Genomic DNA, 14,997 nt, shown 5'->3' with positions numbered 1-14,997 from the left:
GAACGCTTCCTTACTGAGACGTAGTGTTCAATTGAACTCCGCCGAATGGTACCAAGACTTCCCGTCGAGTTCTTTCGGATCAGGAATGCCGGTGGCCCACAATAACCGCCGTAGCAGGTCCGGTCGGAGTGAGATGGGTTTGAAGAAAAACACAGCGGTCCAAGCAGTTGTCCGTGGGTCCTTCTCTCAGCGGCTCAAAGAGTCTTAATTAACGTTCGTCAGGATGGACGCTCGTTGATCCTCACTTGACTTGAATGGTCTCTTGTAGTCAAATGTGAGGATAGAAAAAAATAATGTTCTGGAAGACGAATGATCAATACTTCAAAAAAAGGAAAAAGCTCTTAGGCTGTAAGAAAAACCTTAGAATGCGGGCTTTAAGAATCAGGGTTGGTTTAAGTTGGATTCGAGTTCTGCAGGTTCTGCGAATCCGGACTTAAATTCAAAGAGTTTCGCGTCGGCAAAACTTGAAGAAACAAAGTGGTTTGAAACAAGGATTTAACAAGAGACGTCTAAGAGAGTTTAGAAGAAGAAGTTACGAGGAAAATTTACAAAGAAAAACGAGAGAAAAGCGAGAGAAAAAAGCGTGCGCTCTCGAGAGACGAGCCACTTTATCCAGGGGATGACTTTCCGAGGGGGCGGGGCCTAATATCTAACCCGCCTCCGATGTTTACTTTATTTCAATCCACTCCGAGTTCTTTACTTATTAAGAGCATAAATAAGAACTTTGATCATATGATCATCACCATGTCAATATTCGTATGTAGGATTATTTCCGGCAGTAAACATTTCAGACAATTATGCAATGAAATAGACATTACGTCCAACCTGAAGACAGTTAGACGATTTCCGCCTGTATGGGAATGAAATCAGCATTATACCATTCAACATTCAAACACACATTAATATAGTATGAAGGGTATAATATCATATCTTAAAATACAAAATGTATAACTAGGACAAAATCACATAGTAACTATCGTACTTCCTCCGCTCTTTCCACTAGGGGGCAGTAGTGCTCCACGTAAGATTCAAGTAGAGTTCATCAGGTAATGTGATTTAGTTTCTCAATATCTAAGTTCGTCATAGATGATCGTAGCGGAATCTAACTTGTATGAAAGTGTTAGTCTTGATGTCATGGATACATATATCCGATTCGGGGATTGAACCGAAATTCTTTTTATAACAGAAATGGATTAAGTTGGTTAAGGCAGTTCGTTCAACGTGTTGATTAACTCGGCAGACGGCTGTCTTCCTGGGATTGTTTCTTGAGAAAGTCGTTTCACACGTATCCAAGTGTTCTGGTTCGCTAACTTGGATTAAAGGCTTATTGTTTTTTTATGACGTCCTGTTCTTCACAGTTAATCAATTGAATGGCTTTTGTTATCAGTAAACAGGAAGAGTGGGGTTTTCATTCATGTCCTGTGAGTTTTGGGTTGATTTCAGGTCAATATGTTACAAAATATTAATCAGAAAGTATAAAAATCTAAACATGTACTCCAGTTGCATGAATTTAACTGTTCTACATGCAAAGGCGTGAATTTAAGTCGTTTTCACATCTGCACTCCTGAAAATATCTAGATCATTTCAGGACGACTGCTCCGGAGATTCTCCTGATCTGGTTGTTCACATATCCACCTCACAGCTGGGGACTACAACTGTCAGACAGGAGGGGGGGCGGCGAGGGGTCTCCTGAGGTATACGACGTTATAATGAGAATATTTGTCTTTATATCAATGCTACGTGTAGTTGAACAGAATCACAATCTGAACTAAAGAGTGGAGAAGAACATACTGGAGAACAGGAAACATGCAGCAGCAGGTTCATTAGAGCACGGAGATGGTAGAGGTGGCGTGCAGACAGTCTGTGGTCGAGCAGCAGTCACAGGATATAAACGTCACTCCCCCTCCCATTGGCCCGAGGTGAATATTCCAGATAATATTCTGCTGCGTTCTCACATCAGCTCACTCTGACTAACTGTTGAAAAGAATACTACAGTAGGGTTCTGGCAGGAGAAACTCTGGGTGAAGTCCAAATGAAGAATTTGTGCGTTTGCATTCACACATACAGCTCCTCCTGCAAATATCAGGAGTTTTCTGCAAGTGTGAAACCCCTTTAGTCTGTCTTTTAAAGGGGTCTGTCTAAGACAGACTAAGACAGAATAACCTGTCCTCTGATTGTAAGCAACACTCTCTTTTCTTTTTCCTTTTCTGAAGAAAGCAAATCAATTCTGCTCTGCTTTTCTTCTTTCTGAGTGCAGACTTGGAGTGAGACCAAAACTGTCAACTGAGAAGTTTCTTCATTTCATCCAAGTCTTCTTTCTGTACTCTCTTTCAGTGTCTTTGTTTCGTCAGTGGTTGAACTCTGATGATCATTTTATCTGCTCTTAGAGGTGTGGTAAAGACCCTCACTACTTTTAAGTTAGATACAGGTCAGTGCAGTAACCAGTCACCTTCTAGACACATTTGAGTGATTACATTCACTCTACTTGGAAGTCAAAGAATTTATATTTTTGCCCGATAATTACGAGGCAGAAAAGGCTTAAAAAGACATGGATTCAAAACAAAAACCCTTATCTGCCAGCTGTGTTTTATTTAGTTATAGTAGTTTACAGCTTTCATTGTCTGTTTTCTTTGATTTTGAGGAAACTTGTTTATTGTAGTCTTTAATTATCTACCACTAATAAGAAAATAAGAAAAATATATTGCCTAATATGTCATGGGAACACAATCTGCTTTCTTCCTCAGTAGTGAAATGCTCCAACGTACACAAGAATATGCAATCAATGAAGTTACACTTCAGATTCTTTGAGAGACTAACATGCATGTGTGATTAACAGACAATGTATTTTAGTTAACATAAGCAGTAAACAGTTGCTTTATAATTAAAAAAAATATGTTATCTGTGATTAAGTCAAGTCACACATATTTATAAAGAAATAAAACAAAGAAAGCAGTTTGAATTTGTTGTATCTAGAACAAGAAAGGTGAAAAGAAAAAATCCAAACGCAGTAATTCACAGAGTGACCACAGGAGGGCGCAGTTTCACCTTTAAACTCCATCTTTACACATTAGTATCTCAAACTAACTTCGGAGCTTCCGTACAAAGTTTTCACTCATCCCGTGTCTTCATTTATCTGCTTCTTAGACACTTTGGAGAACGAGAGGGAAAGGAAGAGAGAAACTGGAGGTAAACATCATTAAGCAGTGAATTTATCTGTGGGTAAGAATTCAGTCAGTGTCCTAAAGACCGGAAAACAGGTTAGCTTCGTCCCCTGCTAACGAATGCAGTGAGTTACCATGGTGACCCGAGTTTGACTTCCTCATGTTGCTTGGTTACCAAGAGTTCAAAGTTTAAAAAAGTATAAAAACAAGTAAATTACATTAAGAAATATTTTTTTATCAATAAAACATTTGATTTTTGACTTAGTCTTGTTTATGTGTCCTCTTATTTATAACTTTTTCATTTGTTCCATAGAAACTTTCCGCGACACTTCCGGTTGAAGCTTCCGGTAATCACGCCCAGGTGTGTTCAGGTGTTCTCAGGTGTGTATATCATTGTTTCGACCAGGTAAGCGGTGCGGACCGCGGGCAGCCTGGCTGTCGAACAAAGCGGCGGAAGAAGAAGGAGCCGGAGAAGGAAAGATGAAGTCTAGATACTCAGTGAGTCATTCAAAGTTTTGTGTGAAAAGACACAAAATAGAAACACGTGAGGCTGTATGCTAATGCTAACACGTGGGCTAATGCTCATGCTAAATGTTTGTTAAGCGGAAACATCGTCAAAGTAAGATGATGATAACATTTATCAATATTATGAAGGTAACTTTTGAACTTGTTTTCTCCTGTTAAACTAATTGTTTAAACACCGGGTAAAAGTAAAGCCACTTTTAAAACAAAACTTATAATTTAAACTAATATTAGATTGAAGAGTTGAAATAAAACAATAACCTCAATTTAAGTTTATTGACTAATATGTAAATTAGTTAATCCGAGGTCAAATGATTTTCTAAACATTACTGTTCACAGAGCTCAGAGATTAAATGTTCATCTTGATAAAGTAATATGAATAGACTTCATTTATTTAATTTAAAAAGTAAAATCTCTTAATCCAGTTTTCTGTGTTTAAGAGATTTATAAACGGTATAATGTATTTATTTTAAACCTTTAACTTTAATCTGAGTCTTTGTTCTTGTGACAGTTAATGTATGGTAAAGATGTTTCTATATTATATTCTACATTTAAACTTTGAATTTAAGTTTGCTTCAGTCTCATAGAAAAGCCTTAAAGTGAAGTTAAACACAGATAATTTACAGTGAATGATGAAACTCAGGTTTATTCCAATCATCACAATGTTGTATAATCACAAACATTTTCTGAGTTTTATTAACTTGATGAACTAAAATTAGTTTTTCTTCACCAACAGGAACTCTGTTGACGTCTTCCAGGAGGATCCCCCGTCGGTGGCCGTCTTCCTGCTCAGGTAGGAGACTCAAAGCTTTCTTAATGTTTTATTATGTTCCAGGTTTTAGGTCTTATAGATGTTTAGACTCAGTTATTTTAATCATTTCATCCTTTTTGGAGGATCATCAGGTGTTTAATGAAATACTACATTTTTATAATCCTTATTTAATTAAACACCTGATGTTCCTCCACTACAAAAATGATTAAAATAACTGAGTCTAAACATGTATAAGACTTAAACCTGGAACATAATAAAACATTAAGAAAGCTTTGAGCTCCTACCCAATGGGGACGCCAGTGACGCCTTATTGTATTGTGATGATGTATAGAAAAAACACAGTTCATGTCTGTTCAATATTTTATTGTAATAAAACTACTGCTGTGTTCATTCTGCATCAGAGTGACTTCTGTACCTGTGGAGGAGAGAGGTGTTACATCTGCAATCAGGCTCTGGTTATCTGCCAGCTGTGTTTTATTTATAGTAGTTTACAGCTTTCATGTCTGTTTGAGGAAACTTGTTTATTGTAGTCTTTAATTACATTAAATTTTATAAAAAAAATGTTCAAACAAGTTCACAGCATGTGTGACTCCAGAGGAAACAACTACAACAAAACTTTAGGAATTAAAGATGCTGACAACACAAACATGAGACAAATTAAGAGTTTAACATTTTATTTATTATGAAAGTGGCAAAGAGAAAACAGACAATAAAACTTTAAATCTATAAAGAAAACTGCACAGAAAAGCTACAAGTTAGTTAACAGGTAAACTTTAATCCAAAGAAAATCCTTCCAGCTGCAGCACAGATCAGAGTTCTCAGAGCGAGGAAACACCTGGAATATCAGACACAAGAAACAAAGACATCAGGGTTCAAAGTTCATTTCAGGTTACAGCTAGGATTGTACAATACGTGAAAAGTAAATGGGCCGTTCTGATACTAATTTTTAATCATTTAATTAAGTCAAAAGAATCATTACATCTACACCAAAGAGTGTCAAATTAAAATTTAAAAGTTAGTAGCATCATGTAAATTTAGCCCTACAAATACAATCAAGAATAAGACTATATGTGACTCAAACAGTTACAATAAAAATACTCACCAGATGTTGAAGCAGGTGAGGCAGCGTGGTGTAGCATACATGTTAACAGCTCTTCATCTTGTTTTGGTCAGGCTGCCCCTAAAAGTGTTTTAAACAAAAAACACATCACAATTAGTTTAAAGTACCAAATGTTTGTTATTGTAAAGTGTCTGGAGATAACTTTCCTTGTGATTTGGAGATAAGTAAATAAAAATGGACTGATGAATGAAAGTTAACATTAAGCAATAAGCATGTATCCTAATAGAAAATCATTTACATTAAACAAGACGATTGAAACAGCTTGAACAAACTGAAAACAGTTTCTATTTTTAATTAAAATGCAAATCAAACATTTTTAACATTCTCTCTGTAGAGCTGCTGGTTGAGTGTGTGAAGAACAAAGACTTAAAGAAGGTGAGTGACAGTTTCAGACCTCATTTCTACATACTCACACGTGTCTTTGAATTGAATCATCAGCTGAAGGGAGCCGCACCTGAAGGAGGGAGCCACCGCACCACCCGAAGGGAGCCGCCGCACCACCCGAAGGGAGCCGCCGCACCACCTGAAGGGAGCCGCCGCACCACCCGAAGGGAGCCGCCGCACCTGAAGGAGGGAGCCGCCGCACCACCCGAAGGGAGCCGCCGCACCTGAAGGAGGGAGCCGCCGCACCACCCGAAGGGAGTCGCCGCACCTGAAGGAGGGAGCCGCCGCACCACCCGAAGGGAGTCGCCGCACCACCCGAAGGGAGTCGCCGCACCTGAAGGAGGGAGCCGCCGCACCACCTGAAGGGAGCCGACCTCACGTCACTCGACTCGTCCGGCTGCAGGTGACGTCATCACGCTGCCAGTGCAGGAAGTAAAGAGATGGTCCTCTACATCCTCCACAGGTGTGTGTACAGTCCTCCACCTGTTTGGTGCACGTAGGTTGACAGTCAGACAAACTCCTCTTTTCATTTATTCACCAGATTGAAGAAGGAGTGAAAACTACAAGACAAGAACATTTAGTTTAGTCATTACTAAAGTTCTACAATAAACAATAAACTAATACAGGACAAAAGAAAGCTTAGTTGTTACTAATGCTAAGCTACATGCTAATGCTAAGCCACATGTTATGTTACATCAATCAGATGCAATACGCAACAAATTATAACAAGGCTAATGTTAAGCTACATGCTAAACCTTAACTTAAGTAAAGTGAAGGAACTTACATTTCTGTTGCTGCCTGCTGTGTGCAGTCTTGAAGATTAAAGAAGGAACCCTCAACTTCCTGCTTCCTTTATAGGCAGGGCACTTCCTGTTTGAACAGTCACTTCCTGTAGCAGTACCTTTACCTGTACCTTTAAGAGTATACCAAATAACCAGATGTAGCTCATTAAAAGAATCCTTAGTAGTTGTTTTATTTACCATTAATGAATGTATGTGGGTTCTTTTCATCATAGGTATGTATGTAGTTTTATTCAAAATAGGAATATGTAGTTTTTTTCTTTCTGTATTCTAGTGTTTGAATAAATGGGAAACTTTCAATGACAGGCTTGTAAAACAATAAGTCAGTTCAATCAATCTTTATTTTGTAGAGCGCCAACTCAATACAAATGTTATCTCAAGACACTTTACTAAAAGCAGGTAAGAGAGAGTCTTGTCTGGGTTAAAGGCAGGGTTGATCATTTTCTAAAAGTAGTATTCCCTCAGTGCTCCGTCTGCACCCAGAAGCAGACCTCAGCTCATTGCTTTCATTGTCAGGACCAAAAGACAATTTCAACCACAATCTTAAAAAGTGGATCTGGAGAAAATCACAAACCCTGCCTTTTAAGTAGTTTTTAGTCGTTACAGAAAAACTGCAGTAAGTACAGATTATATTTGTGCTTGAAAACATCTAACATTGAACTGAAACCATGAGGTTTTTAAAATGCTAAACACTTTATTTAAATGTTAACGGAGTATAGATGATGATGCTGTGTCTGTATCTGTGCTCTGATCTCTGTTCGGTCTATATGTGATGATATATGTGCCATCATAAACACAAGACACCAAAAGAAGCAGCAGACACCGTTGATGTCTGTTCCTCGGGTGATGTTGTCTCTCTCTCTCTCTCTTCTGTTGACCAGGGGGGAGACGGTCCTTCACCGAGCTGCGTCCCTGTGTCAAAGAACTATCTGTCATTATCTGGTCCAAGCAGGAGCCTCGCTCATCAAGACAGACCTACAGGTACAGTTCAGCTCGCACCCACAACACACGCTAACCTGCAGGTTTTAAAATGGATATCTGCGTCCAGTTCTCACCATCAGTGCAGTCTGTGTGTGTTCGCCTCAAACCGGCATCTTCTCTCATTTTGTTCACATTTCCATGGAGGTTTGGAGCCTCACTGGCTGGACTCAGCAATGACCTAGATCCAGAGAGAGGAGAGGCAGACAGTGACATTTCTACATAAATAGTTTCTTTTATCACATATTTATTCACATATCATGTAAACAGTGTCTCTAGTGACTTCACTGATGCTCCTTTTAACTTTGAACCATATTATCCTAATATATGATTGACCATATGTATATATAATAAATAAAATATTATGTCATGAACAATGGACCATTAATGAATTTAGGTTAGTATGTCATTTAAAAAAAAAAGTTATTAAGTAAATTATAGTAAGTACATTATATTTAGTACATTATATTTAGTAAGTTAAGTAAGTTTCATCCAACACACAAATCAAAGAAAACGGACAATACAACTTTAAACTAAATCTATAACTAAACAAAACTACAGCTGAAAGATAAAAACAACAAACATTAAAGACTAGACAACAGCTAAAAGGTAAATAAAACAACAGCTAACAAGTAACCAAGACAACAGCTAAAAGGTAAATAAAACAACAGCTAACAAGTAACCAAAAAAGCTAACAGGTAAACTAAGACAACAATCTCTTCATCCAGCCTTCTGTATTTAACTTACTCAAAGAAACAGCAGTCTGATTCATTTATTATTTAAGTGCAGTAACCAACAACTGACCACCAGAGGGCGCCCTCTCTATATAAAGTGATTTATAAACGATATAATGCATTTATTTTAAACCTTTAACTTTAATTAGAGTCTTACATCATTGTTTGCTAAATTATTTATATTAAAGCTGCATTTTTACTTTAGACCTTTTCCTTCATTTTCCTTTTCAAACTTTTAATCAATTTAATTAGTTTATTTTCCTTTGGTTTTCTTAATGAAAATACCACAAACCTTTTTATTGATTTAATTGAAATGATTAATTTCATTGAACTGCTTTTTTTGATTAGGATTAAAATATTTGATACGAGTACATTTTACAGCTCAATGAGATAGTTCAGATTAAACACATAAATTAAAAGGAAACATTTACAAGTTAAAAAGGTTGCTTTCATATGCTCATAAGTCTTCTTCACCTACCTTATGTGCTCCATTAACATTCAAACATAATATTAAGTTCATTGATAATATCACAGTCTGTGATCACAGAATATCACAGACTTTTACTTTAGGAGCATCTATGGCTCATTTACAGGATTGTACAATACGTGAAAAGTAAATGATACATTCTGATACATTACTCATTTTAAATGAACTAACTGTTTTTTTCAACTGAAAATACTTCTTACCTTTGTGAAAGAAAAGTCAAATAATATTGTTGCCACGAGCGGAGCAAATACGAGGAGGACATCAGCAACCTGTACAAACAGCTGGAAGACAAGAATAGACTAAAGTCAAAGACAAGACACAACATTAGAAGACAACCTGCTTAAAGATTCAAACTAAATACAAATACTTTCATTTTCTCAATTATTATTATTCATTTAATTATTATTACTTGATGTCCTTTTCTTGTAATAATTCACAGGATGATGAGATCAACCAACAGAGTCTGGCTGACAAACTCAAGGAGCAGAAGATGGACCAGAGGAGGTTTGTCTCTCAGCCTATGAAATACAAAAGAAATATCAAGTATTTTCATTTAAACATGGATTTCATAAGGATGATCATTTTTGCATGAACTCACTCTGACCCCACATCCCTCCCAGGAGGAGCTGTGCCGGCTGCAAACGGAGAACCAGCTGACCAAGGAGGAGGTGAAGGAGGTGCTGCAGGCGCTGGAGGAGCTCGTCGTCAACTACGAGCAGAAGAGCCAAGAGGTGGAGGAGAGAGATCAGACCAACCTGCAGCTGGCAGACGAGCACAAGACGGTACAGATATGTTTTAGGAGAAAGTGTTCATCTTGAGTTCTGCAGAAACATACAGACTGTTTTGTGTGAGTGTGAGTGTGTGTCTGTGTCTGTGTCTGTGTGTGTGTGTGTGTCTGTGTCTGTGTGTGTGTGTGTGTGTGTGTGTGAGTGTCTGGTCCTACTCTCGTAGCAGCAGTGACATCAGCGCCATCATCGGCACCACTGATGTCTGTGAGCTGTGAGAACGGACACACACATTTATATACACACACACATCTTTCACACTCTCAACGTCTGTAACCTCCCTCTCATCCTCAGTCCTCAGAGTCAAAGGGGAACGGCTCAGCGGTGGAGGAGGAGTTCACCGTAGCTCGGCTCTACATCAGCAAGATGAAGTCTGAGGTCAAGTCTCTGGTGAACCGCAGCAAACAGCTGGAGAGCACGCAGGCCGACGCCCACACAAACATTCAGGCCAATGACAAGGAGACATGATGGAGACGAGGACATCGAGGTGAGGACACAAATCCGTTTATACATCTCCACAAAACTCTGGAGGAGCAGCTGGAGAACCAGCTCAGCCGCCTCAGAGACCAGATCCAAGACCAGCAGAGGATGATGGACGAGCTCATTCATTTACAATCATAAACTACTTCAATTAGAAGTGCCAGATTTCATACACTCAAGCAGACATCAACATTAACTCTGGCCACATTATACATTTTATTTTCCTCCTTTTTGTTTCAACCAGGGCCTGTTACTGGAGCAGACTCATGACAGACAGCTGGAGAAAGATGCAACACTACAGAAGCTCATGTATGTACCAGCTAACACATCACATCTCCATTATTCATTAGTATGTGTGTCCTCAAGTCATCCACATTTTCTGTCCAGACTGCTGAATGATCAGAGGATCAGATCAGAGGATCTGAAGGGCCTTCAGCAGACTGTGCTGAGTATTTCATCCCCCCATTTAAAGTGTCATTTAAAAACCCAACAGCTTTTGGTCCTCGTTGTCTGAACTCAGCTGAGTGTTGTAGTCAAGACCACACTAAGACCACACAGAGTCACAAATATGTGTGTGTGCAGGGAACCTTTTACTCACTTAACACCGGCAAGGTTGTGGTCGCAACCGGGGAGTCAAGTTATTTCATGTTTTTTCCTTCTAGTCCCAGACCGAGACCTTCAAACTGTGGACTCTGATTGGCCTTTTTTTGTTAACGATGCTGAGGTCACCAAACCAACAGATCACAAAAGTTCAAATGGACTCAGTGAAAGATCAAGAAACATCCATCCAACACAACCAGACGAAATCAAATGAATGATCACCTGTCTGTCCATGTAGCTTTGTTTCTGAACGTCTGAACTCATCGGTCTTCTTATATCTGTGAATCTGTAGCTCTGGATTTATCAACAGGAAGTGCTCTGGTCATTAACAGGAAGTGCTCTGGATTTATCAACAGGAAGTGCTCTGGTTATTAACAGGAAGTGCTCTGGATTTATCAACAGGAAGTGCTCTGGTTATTAACAGGAAGTGCTTTGGATTTATCAACAGGAAGTTATAAAGGAAACAGGAAGTTGAGGGTTCTTTCTTTAATCTGCTCACAGCAGGCAGCAACAGAAATGTAAGTTCCTTTACTGAAGTTAAGGTTTAGCATTAGCATGTAGCTTAACATAAGCATGTAGCTTAACATTAGCCTTGTTATAATTTGTGACGTATTGCAGCTGATGTAGCATACCACGTGGCTTAGCATTAGCATGTAGCTTAGCATTAGCATGTATCTTAACATTAGCCTTGTTATAATTTGTGACGTATTGCATCTGATGTAGCATACCACGTGGCTTAGCATTAGCATGTAGCTTAGCATTAGCATGTAGCCGCCGTGTCTGTCGTCTCTCTGCAGCTGTACACCTTCAGTATGATGAGTTTGGTGAGTGATGTTTGACTAACAGGGTTAAGTTTGAGTCATGACATGTCGGGGTGTTAAACAGAAAGCAGACGATTGAAACAGCTTCAACAAACTTAAACAAACAGTTTTATTTTGAATGAATTCAATTTAAAATGCAAATCAAACATTTTGAACCTTCTCTCTACAGATAGATGAACCAGACCTTTTCATTTCTACATACTCACATGTGTTCAATGAGGAACCTCTTTGTCTTTGTCTGTCCAAACTAAATGTAGACTTTGTCTTTGTCTGTCCAAACTAAATGTAAACGTTGTCTTTGTCTGTCCAAACTAAATGTAAACTTTGTCTTTGTCTGTCCAAACTAAATGTAAACTTTGTCTGTCCAAACTAAATGTAAACTTTGTCTTTGTCTGTCCAAACTAAATGTAAACTTTGTCTTTGTCTGTCCAAACTAAATGTAAACTTTGTCTGTCCAAACTAAATGTAAACTTTGTCTTTGTCTGTCCAAACTAAATGTAAACTTTGTCTTTGTCTGTCCAAACTAAATGTAAACTTTGTCTTTGTCTGTCCAAACTAAATGTAGACTTTGTCTTTGTCGGTCCAAACTAAATGTAAACTTTGTCTTTGTCGGTCCAAACTAAATGTAAACTTTGTCTTTGTTGGTCCAAACTAAATGTAAACTTTGTGTTTGAATTTCAGGAGCTGCACCTGAAGGAAGCAAAGAGATGATCTCCTCTTCTGATTTACTCACCAGATTGAAGGAGTGAAAACTACAAGACACAAGAAGTTTAGTCATTACCAAAGTTCTATATAAATTAAAACAATAAACTAATCCAAGTTGTTGCTAATGCTAAGCTACATGCTAATGCTAAACCTTAACTTCAGTAAATGAACTTACATTTCTGTTGCTGTGTGCAGATTGACGAAAGAACTGTCAACTTCCTGTTTCCTTTATAACTTCCTGTTCCCTGAATGATCCAGAGAGAGGAGAGGTGTTCTTGGTGTTCACATCATGTAAACAGTGTCTCTAGTGACTTCACTGATGCTCCTTTTAACTTTGAACCATATTATCCTAATATATGATTGACCATATGTATATATAATAAATAAAATATTATGTCATGGTGGGAACAATGGATGATTAATGAATTTAGGTTAGTACACTATATTTAGTACATTAAGTCATCCAACACTTTAAAAAAGGGTCTGACATGTTCACAAAACTTCAGACACACTTGATTTTCTTTTTCATGACCCTGTACTTGTGTTACTCATAAAACACCAGGGGGAGCCAACACATGTAACTAACTTTTGTTCAACACTCTCAAAACTTCAGATACTTATGCCCCCCTAGCAGTTCTGGGAACGGATGCCGTGGAAGCTGGACTTGAACCAACGTCTATCCATTGCAGATGCAAGGATGATTCCACTCGTCCACCGGTCCCTTCATACTTGGTGATGTGTTCCGGGCGTATTTATCATCGTCATTTCAGATTTTGACTTTAAAATTTGCCTGATAAGATTCCAATCCTCTATCACCAGACACAGTGGGATTTGAACCTATGCTCACCATCTACAGAGCTCAGAAACCGCAATCTTATCCACTACACTACCGATACCTTCACACTATGACATGTGCTCCGGGCGTATTTATCGTCATCATTTCAGATGTTAGACTTTAAAATTCACTGAGTCCTGATAGGATTTGAACCCACCACCTCTGGACTCTAAGTCCACCTTCTATCTCTTGAGCCACAGAGACAGATGCAGACTGTGTTTCTCATGCTGGATCTGTGTGTTGTTTTTGTGTTAAATAAATGATTTATATGGCCTGCAGTGTCCAGACAAGAATAAACAGCAGCTCACACAGCAGCAGTACGGCAGTTTTCAGCGGTCTTGGACGTAACATCCCGTGTTACAACGATAAACATAGTAGTGTCTGTCATGGCGCTGTGACGCCCTCTGTCTGCATTTGTTTGTCTTCCTGGCTTGGCAGACAGCAGGTGGAGTCAGGAAGGCCGTTAGTCCACCTGGGTACACCTGAGTCCATGAGGACTCTGCTTATAAGTGGCTTCCAGTCTAACGTGTCTCCCCTCTCTTTCTCCCAGGCCTCCACCAACTGGTTTGCTTTTGTTCACACTTTACAACACTACACTCATCCACACATTGCATTCATGACTGATTTACATAATTATGATTATTTGATAATAAATTGACTTCCTTTTAAACCTTGTTTCATGTGATATCCTTCCTTTGTCACTTACTTTGAGCCAGTTTGACACGTCCTGCAACAACTCTAAAATGAAGGACGACCTCATGTTTACTTAACCATCTTTTCACTACTCACCACTGCACCACTATCCTATTTAGCCTTGTACATATTAGTCTTTGTTTATTAGTTTATTGTTGATATTTAATATTATACCTTTGTACAAAGAGAGCTCAGTTTACTAAAGTAAAATTCCTCGTGTGTTGAAGCATACCTGTCCAATAAAGCTGATTCTGAAGGATTTCTGTGGCTTTGATAACTGTTGGAAATAAACTCCTCAGAAAGTTTGGAAACATTATTTTGTCAATTATTTCTTTAATAATACTAATTGGTGTTGTATTTTATATCGTTGGAAAGCCTGATCGGTCACCTTTACAACGAGGTATAACTTGTAAGCATCGTGCATTCATGGAATGTGCAACACAGCTAAACGTGTGAGTAGCACTCTAAAGAAATGTGCCAAAATGGACACAGCAGTAGTTTTATTACAATAAAATATTGAACAGACATGATGACCTCATGATGACACGTTACATCAGCACAATACAATAAGGTGTCACAGGTGAGGGGGTTACTACACTACTACCCCCACTATCCTCCAGCCCCATTGGGTAGGAGCTCAAAGCTTTCTTAATGTTGTTTTATTATGTTCCAGGTTTTAGGTCTTATCGATGTCAACAGCTGATGTTAGCTACAAAGTGTTATCAGTTTTGTATGTTGAGCAGATTTAAGGAGTTATGACCTCCTTTAGACATGGACATACAGCGCTGGTATTACTTCCTGATCTAGGTAGCATCAGTGTCCTGTTAAAAGTTAAACTCTCTTTAACCCGTCAAAGGAGAAGTGATTCAAATCATTTTCATGGAAAACAGTTCACTTTAACATTCAGGACACTGATGCTACCTTCAGGATAACGTTAGATCAGAGAAGTAATACCAGCACTGGATGTCCATGTCTAAAGGAGGTCATAACTCCTTAAATCAGCTTTAACATCAACATACAAAAACACATAATGCTATGTAGCTAACATAAGCTGTCGACTAACGATACCTAATAGATTAAAAAATAATAATGTAGTTTTACATTAAACACCTGATGTTCC

General features: G+C 38.5%; 2 long non-coding RNA genes across 2 annotated transcripts; one reads left to right on the top strand and one right to left on the bottom strand.

Annotated features, from left to right (window-relative positions):
* Positions 1-5,187: 5,187 nt before the first annotated feature.
* LOC132959591 (uncharacterized) lies at positions 5,188-6,043 on the bottom strand. Its single transcript, XR_009667045.1, has 3 exons — positions 5,989-6,043; positions 5,558-5,635; positions 5,188-5,290 (listed from the first exon to the last, which is right to left on the bottom strand). It is a non-coding gene; the product is annotated as an uncharacterized LOC132959591 (long non-coding RNA).
* A 1,314-nt stretch (positions 6,044-7,357) lies between these two features.
* On the top strand, positions 7,358-9,454 carry LOC132959867 (uncharacterized). Its single transcript, XR_009667125.1, has 3 exons — positions 7,358-7,375; positions 7,641-7,740; positions 9,398-9,454. It is a non-coding gene; the product is annotated as an uncharacterized LOC132959867 (long non-coding RNA).
* The last annotated feature ends 5,543 nt before the right edge of the window (positions 9,455-14,997 follow it).

Source organism: Labrus mixtus, chromosome 24 (genome assembly GCF_963584025.1).
Source record: "Labrus mixtus chromosome 24, fLabMix1.1, whole genome shotgun sequence".
NCBI classification, from domain to species: Eukaryota; Metazoa; Chordata; class Actinopteri; order Labriformes; family Labridae; genus Labrus; species Labrus mixtus.
Note: the sequence above shows the minus strand (reverse complement) of the source record. Positions and strands in the feature narration are given on the sequence as shown.